The sequence below is a fragment of the Vombatus ursinus genome, unplaced genomic scaffold, assembly GCF_900497805.2.
Source record: "Vombatus ursinus unplaced genomic scaffold, bare-nosed wombat genome assembly UNPS02005158.1, whole genome shotgun sequence".
In the NCBI taxonomy this organism is placed as follows: domain Eukaryota; kingdom Metazoa; phylum Chordata; class Mammalia; order Diprotodontia; family Vombatidae; genus Vombatus; species Vombatus ursinus.
In genome coordinates, this window is record NW_020944936.1 from 31,905 (window position 1) to 38,002 (window position 6,098).

The 6,098-nt window shown below is 42.6% G+C and overlaps 1 long non-coding RNA gene across 1 annotated transcript; it reads right to left on the reverse strand.

The window, feature by feature from the left end:
* Positions 1-592: 592 nt before the first annotated feature.
* LOC114029212 lies at positions 593-5,574 on the reverse strand. The gene is made up of 2 exons (XR_003567453.1): positions 5,445-5,574; positions 593-690 (listed from the first exon to the last, which is right to left on the reverse strand). It is a non-coding gene; the product is annotated as an uncharacterized LOC114029212 (long non-coding RNA).
* Positions 5,575-6,098: the final 524 nt, after the last annotated feature.

Sequence of the window (6,098 nt, forward strand, 5' to 3'; positions counted from 1 at the left end):
ATATGTGGTTTTGATACCTAAATAAGACTGCAGGAATATACACACACTAATACATTCTTGGTGGAGCTGTGAAATGACACATCTGTTTTGGAAAGAAATTTGGAATAATGCAAAGAAAGTAACAAAAATGTCCAAAGTTTTTAAAACAAGGACTCTATTATACCCCAAGGAAGCCATTAATAAGAAGAAATTCCCCATATGTGCCAAAATATTTATAACAGCACTTTTTGTGACAGCTATGAATTGGAAGCAGAGTAGATGTTCATCAACTGGGGAATGGCTAAACAAGGCATGGAACACGAATGTCATGGAATACTGCTACCATGCAGTACAAAATGATGGATGTGATGAGTACAGAGAAGTATGGAAAGATCTTTGTGAATTGATTCAAAGTGAATTAAGCAGAGCCAAGAAAACAGATATATATATATATATATATATATATACACATACACACACACACAGACACGCACACACAGAGTAACTACAATAATTGAAATGGAAATAATGACACACAAAAAATTAAAAATACCTGTAACAAAATGTTAAAGATCAAGTGGAACTGAAAAGGAAACATGAGAAGACACCATCACCCTACCCTGTCCAGGAGGTAAGATGTCCACAGGTGTTACACATTTCACACCTTTTCCCAAATGCATTGATCAGTGGTGCTGGCTTTTCTTTTTCACCCTAAAACAAAAAATATAGTTTGTTACATCGCATAGCCCTTGAGGATGGGGAGAGGGAGGGACACATGCGATACCTTGATGACGTAAAAAACAGAAAATATGAATTTTTTCTTTGGTGAGGCAATTGAGGTTAAGTGACTTGCCCAGAGTCACACAGCTAGTGAGTGTTACGTGTCTGAGGTGGGATTTGAACTCAGGTCTTCCTGACTCCAGGTCCGTGCTCTATCCGCTGTGCCAACTAGCTGCCCCTTAAAAAAAATTTTTTTTTAAAGAAGTCAAGTACCTCAATGGAAACGGGAAGAAGGAGAAAAGGGGTTTAGGGTTAGTAATTATCAGTAGCAGATCTCAAACTCTGATACAGATCAGTGGTCATGAAAACAACTGTTGTTTAGTCCTGTCTGACTTCTGCTGACCCCATTTGGGGTTTTCTTGGCAAAGACATTGGAGTGGTTTGCCATTTCCTTCGCAGCCCATCTGACAGATGAGGAACTGAGGGAAACAGAGTTAAGTGACTTGGCAAGGGTCACACAGCTAGTAAGTGTCTGAGGCCAGGTTTTGATGGGGTGCTTGGGTGCTTGTGCCTGTACTTGGACCCCAATTTCTCCTTAGTCTCAGAAACCCTGTCTCTGACGACCACTCCCCAGCCCAAGGACACTGTGCTTAGCAGTTATTCATGCATGGGCCCCAGTATGACCCTTATCTCTCTCCCTGGGGCAGCTACACAAAGCTGGGTGAGAGACTGCTGGGCTGCTCAGGCCCCAGCCCTCAGATCATGTCTCTGGAAGCCTCCCAATTCCTTAGTAAGTTCCTGTCTTGTGAGAAAGCTTTCCCTTGTTGCAGAGCATTCTCTCATCAAGCAGAGAGAGAGGGGTGCCTTGCCCACCCCAAGGAGTTTTGTCCTTGGCTGGCCCAAGGAGTCTTCCTCCTGTCAGACTCCCAAGATCCATACTTCTGTCATCTCCCTCCCTGTCTGGTATACTCCCTGTACTTTCCCATCCGTAGTTCCCAAAGACACCTGTACCTTTGGATTACCTCATCAGTATCCCTGGCATTCCTTTCGCATGCCCTTTTCCATATAAACCCTAGCTCCATCCTAAGTCTCTTGCAAGTTCTTTAAGAATCCTTGCCCGCTGAAAAGCGTAACAATAAATCTTTGCCACCTTGACTTAAAAAATGCTTGAGTCTGTGAATTCATTCCAGACGACCCCGTCCTGTATTTGTCTTTGAAGGGTCTCAACCTCTCAGACCACAACAGTTTGACCTCAAGGAGATGAGTCTTCCTGATTTCGGACCCCATAGAATACCTGGCTGGCCAGAAAACAATTTGAACTTGCTAATGGAAAAGATTAGGTACGCAATATATAGAAGCAAGTAAATAAAATAAGTGTTTAATAAATCCAAAGACAGAAATTGTGGGGAAGGGGCAGGGGAGGAAATGCTATTTGATTAAAAAAACCAGATGGGATGAGGGAAAAGCCAGAAATTTGATAGGACATCAACACCTAATACCACCTTTGAAATTAAACTACAAATGGATACATGAATTAGGTGTAAAGGAGGAATCAATAGCAAATCAGAGGAGCAAGGAAGAAATCAGTTTTCACAGCTACGGAGAGGGGAAGAGGTTATGACAGAACAAGGAAGATAGAGAATCACAGAAAATAAAATGGATAATTCTGCTTCAATAAAGTTGAAATGTTTTTGCATAAACAGATCCAATGCAGTTAAAATGAGAAGGGTAACAGTTAAGTGAGGAAAAACATCTTTGCAGTAAAGTTCTCTAAGGACTGTTGCATATGCAAGATATAGAAGGAACTGATTCCAGTTTCTAAGATTAAGAGTCATTCTCCAATAGGGCAATGGATATGAACAGGAAGTTTTCAAAGGAAGAAATCCAACCTATAAATAGCCCTATGACAAAATGCTCCAAATCCCTCATAATGAGAGAAGTGCACATTAAAACAACTCTTTTCTTTTAGTCTGCAAAGTAAACTAATAAATAAAAGTAGGATTTGGTTCTATGAAAAAACAATAAAATAGGTAAACCACTGGTTATTTGATTAAAATAAAAAGAAGAAAACCAAATTGGAAATGAATAGGGTGAATGCATAACCAATGAAGATGAAATTAAAGCAAGCATTATGAGGCATTTTGCACAATCATATGCCAGATCAACTGAAAATCTAAGTGAAATGGATGAATATTTACAAAAATATAAACTGTGCTTGTTAACAGAAGAAAATAGAATACTTAAATAACTCCATCAAAAAAGAGAAATTGCTCAAGGTATAAATGCATTCCCTAAGACAAAATCCCAAGGACCAGATGGATTTATAAGTGAATTCTACTAGATATTTAAGGAACAATCCATTCCAATACTATATAAATTTTTTGAAAAACTAGGTAAAGAAGGCATCCTACCAAAGTCTTTTTACAGCCAAAATATGGTTTTGATACCTAAAGAAGAGAGAACAAAAACAGAGAAAGAAAATTATAGACCAATTTCCTTAAAGAACAGCAAGGAACCATTTGAAATGAAATCCTAGGAAGGAGATTACAGCAGTATATCACAAAAGCCATAGACTATGAGCAGTGGGATTAACACTAAGAATGCAGGACTGTTTCAACGTTAGGAAAACTATCAGCACAACTGACAATATCAACAACAAAATCAACAAAAATTGTCTGATTATATCAAAAGATGTAGAAAAAAGCTTTTAACAAAATACAACTATTCCTATTAAAAACACTAGAAAGCACAGGAATCAACAGAACCTCCCTTATAATTATAAGGAATATCTTTAAAAAATCAAGAGCAAGCATTATCCATCATGAGAATAAACTTGAAGCCCTCTGAATAAGATCAGGAGTGAAACAAGGATGTCCATTATCACCACAATTATTCAATATTGTCCTAGAAATCCTAGCTACAGGCAGAAGGCAAGAAAAAGAAATTGGAAGAATAAAAATAGGCAATGAGGAGACAAAACTACCCCTCTTTGCACATGATATATGGTATGTTTAGAGCACCCTAGAAAATCAAATAAAAAAAAAAAACTAGTGGGGGCAGCAAGGTGGAGCAGTGAATAGAGCACTGGCCCTGAAGTCAGGAGGACCTGAGTTCAAATTCGGCCTCACACCAAACACTTGACACTTACTAGCTGTGTGATCCTGGGCAAATCACTTAACCCCAATTGCTCAGAAAGAAAAAAAAGGATTTGTTCTGTTAAAAAACAAACAAACCAACAAAAAAACTAGTGGAAACAACCACTTTAGCAACGTGGCAGGATACAAAATAAACCCACTTAGCATCAGGGTTTCTGCAATACTACCAACAAGCTACAACAACCACCTGCAGGAAAAGGTAGAAAGAAATTCCACTTAAAATAATTGCAAATAATATAAAATCCTTGGGAGTCTCCCTGCCAAGATCAATCCATGGACTGCATGAAAACAATGACAAAACCCTCTTCACACAAATAAAGACAGATCCAAACAACAATTTAAATGGGAAGAAGCACACACCAAAAACTTAAAAATACATGGAATAAAATGTGAAAGAACAAGCAGGACTGAAAAGGAAACATGAGAAGACGCCATCACCCTACCCCGTCCAGGACCTGAGAGGTCCACAAGTATTACCCACTCCACATTTTTTACACATGCATCAATCAGTTGTGCTCCATATTTTTCCCTCCCTAAAACAAAAATACAATTTGTTACATGGCATGTATCTCCAGGATGAGGAGAGGGACGGATACATGAGATATCTTGGTGATGTAAAAAACAGAAAACATCACTAAAAACATTTTTAAGGAGGCTAAGCATCTGGAGGATAATAATGGAGGGCAGAAGGAGGAAAGAAAGGGGTTACGGTGAATGACTATCAGTAGCAGAAGTTAAGCTATACTACAAATCAATGATTATGAAAACAATTGATCTAACTTATTCTAATTTCCAAGATTATGAGCCATTCTCCAATAGGGCAAAGGAAAAGGGCGTTTTCAAAGGAAGAAATCCAAGCTACCAGCAGCCCTATGACAAAATGCTCCAAATCCCTCATAATGAGAGAAGTGCACATTAAAACAACTCTCTTCTTTCAGTCTGTAAATCATGGAGATCCGCAGGTTCAGGGACTGTCCTCTCTTACTGTTCCACAATAAGATACATACATTGAAACGCCCCTTTCACCAGGTGCTGGTGGAAACCAGAACAAAAATAAATACACCATTAAATCTAAGGACACCAGAGGGAAGAGATGATATGGAGAAGGGGAGGGGAAGAGTTCCTAGACTGTCTCCTCTCTCCCCAGGCCTGAGGCCAAGCCAAGGATGAGAGGAAGGGAGGAAGAAAGGATGGAAACGTCCACCTGGGGAGGGGATGGGGGGAGTGTCCCCAAAGGCTTCTCCCTGCTGGCCTCCACCCCACGGCCCCCCAAGCCCCAGACCTCCAGACAAAGGTCTGGGCAGGCAGGAAGCCCCAGGCAGGAACAGCCCTGGAGGAGCAGCACCCACTAGTACACACACAAACATACGTACATACATACATACACACATACACAACACACACGCAAAGGTACTAATACTCCCACGATCCCCCCCCCCCATGCACACACACATGCCCCTGGGCACTAAGACAAGTCAATTTGTGGTGGGGGGAGTTTAGGAGAAGACAGAAGAGAGGGCCGAAGAGAATATAAGTGGGGGACGCAGAGGGGCAGGGCGGGTCTTGGCAGGAGAGGGAGGGGACGCTTACCTCCTACACAGCCACCCAGGAAAGTGCAGGAATTTCGGGGATCTCTCAGGTGACTGAGGGCGGGGTGAGGAGGAAGGAAGTGTGGTGCAGGCAGAGAAGGGCAGGGGGTTGGGGTAGGGCTGTTCTCCAGCTGCCCCCCACCCCGCCTCCAGACTCAGGGGAAAAGGGAACTCCCTCCTCCTCCTCCCCCTCCCCCTCCTCTTCCAGAGACAAAAAGCATTGACCTTGGTCAAGGGTAGCAGGGGCGGGTATAGTGACGTCACAGTAGCCACAGTGGAGTAGCCACTCAGAGCACAGGGAGAAGGGAGAAGAGAGGGCGGGGCTCTGTGATGTCAGGCACAGAGGAGTGAGGAGCTCCCTCCCCCCCAAGTCTTTTCTGTCAACTCCCATCACTCAGCCTGGCGAGGGGAGGGGGCCCCAGTCCTTGGAGGAGGACCCAGGACCGAACCAGGTCCCACTTTCCTGAGGGCAGCTGCTGGGGCTGGGCTGGATGGGGTGGGGCAGCTGAGCTAAGCTAGGGGTTGTCAGGGGTCAGTCTCTTTACCAATAACCTCGACATGGAGGGGAGGGATGGAGGGGGCAGGGTATCCTAAGCTCCACTTAAGGGAACAGCACAGTATCTGAAGCAGTAACAGCAGACCACCAGCCCCTGAA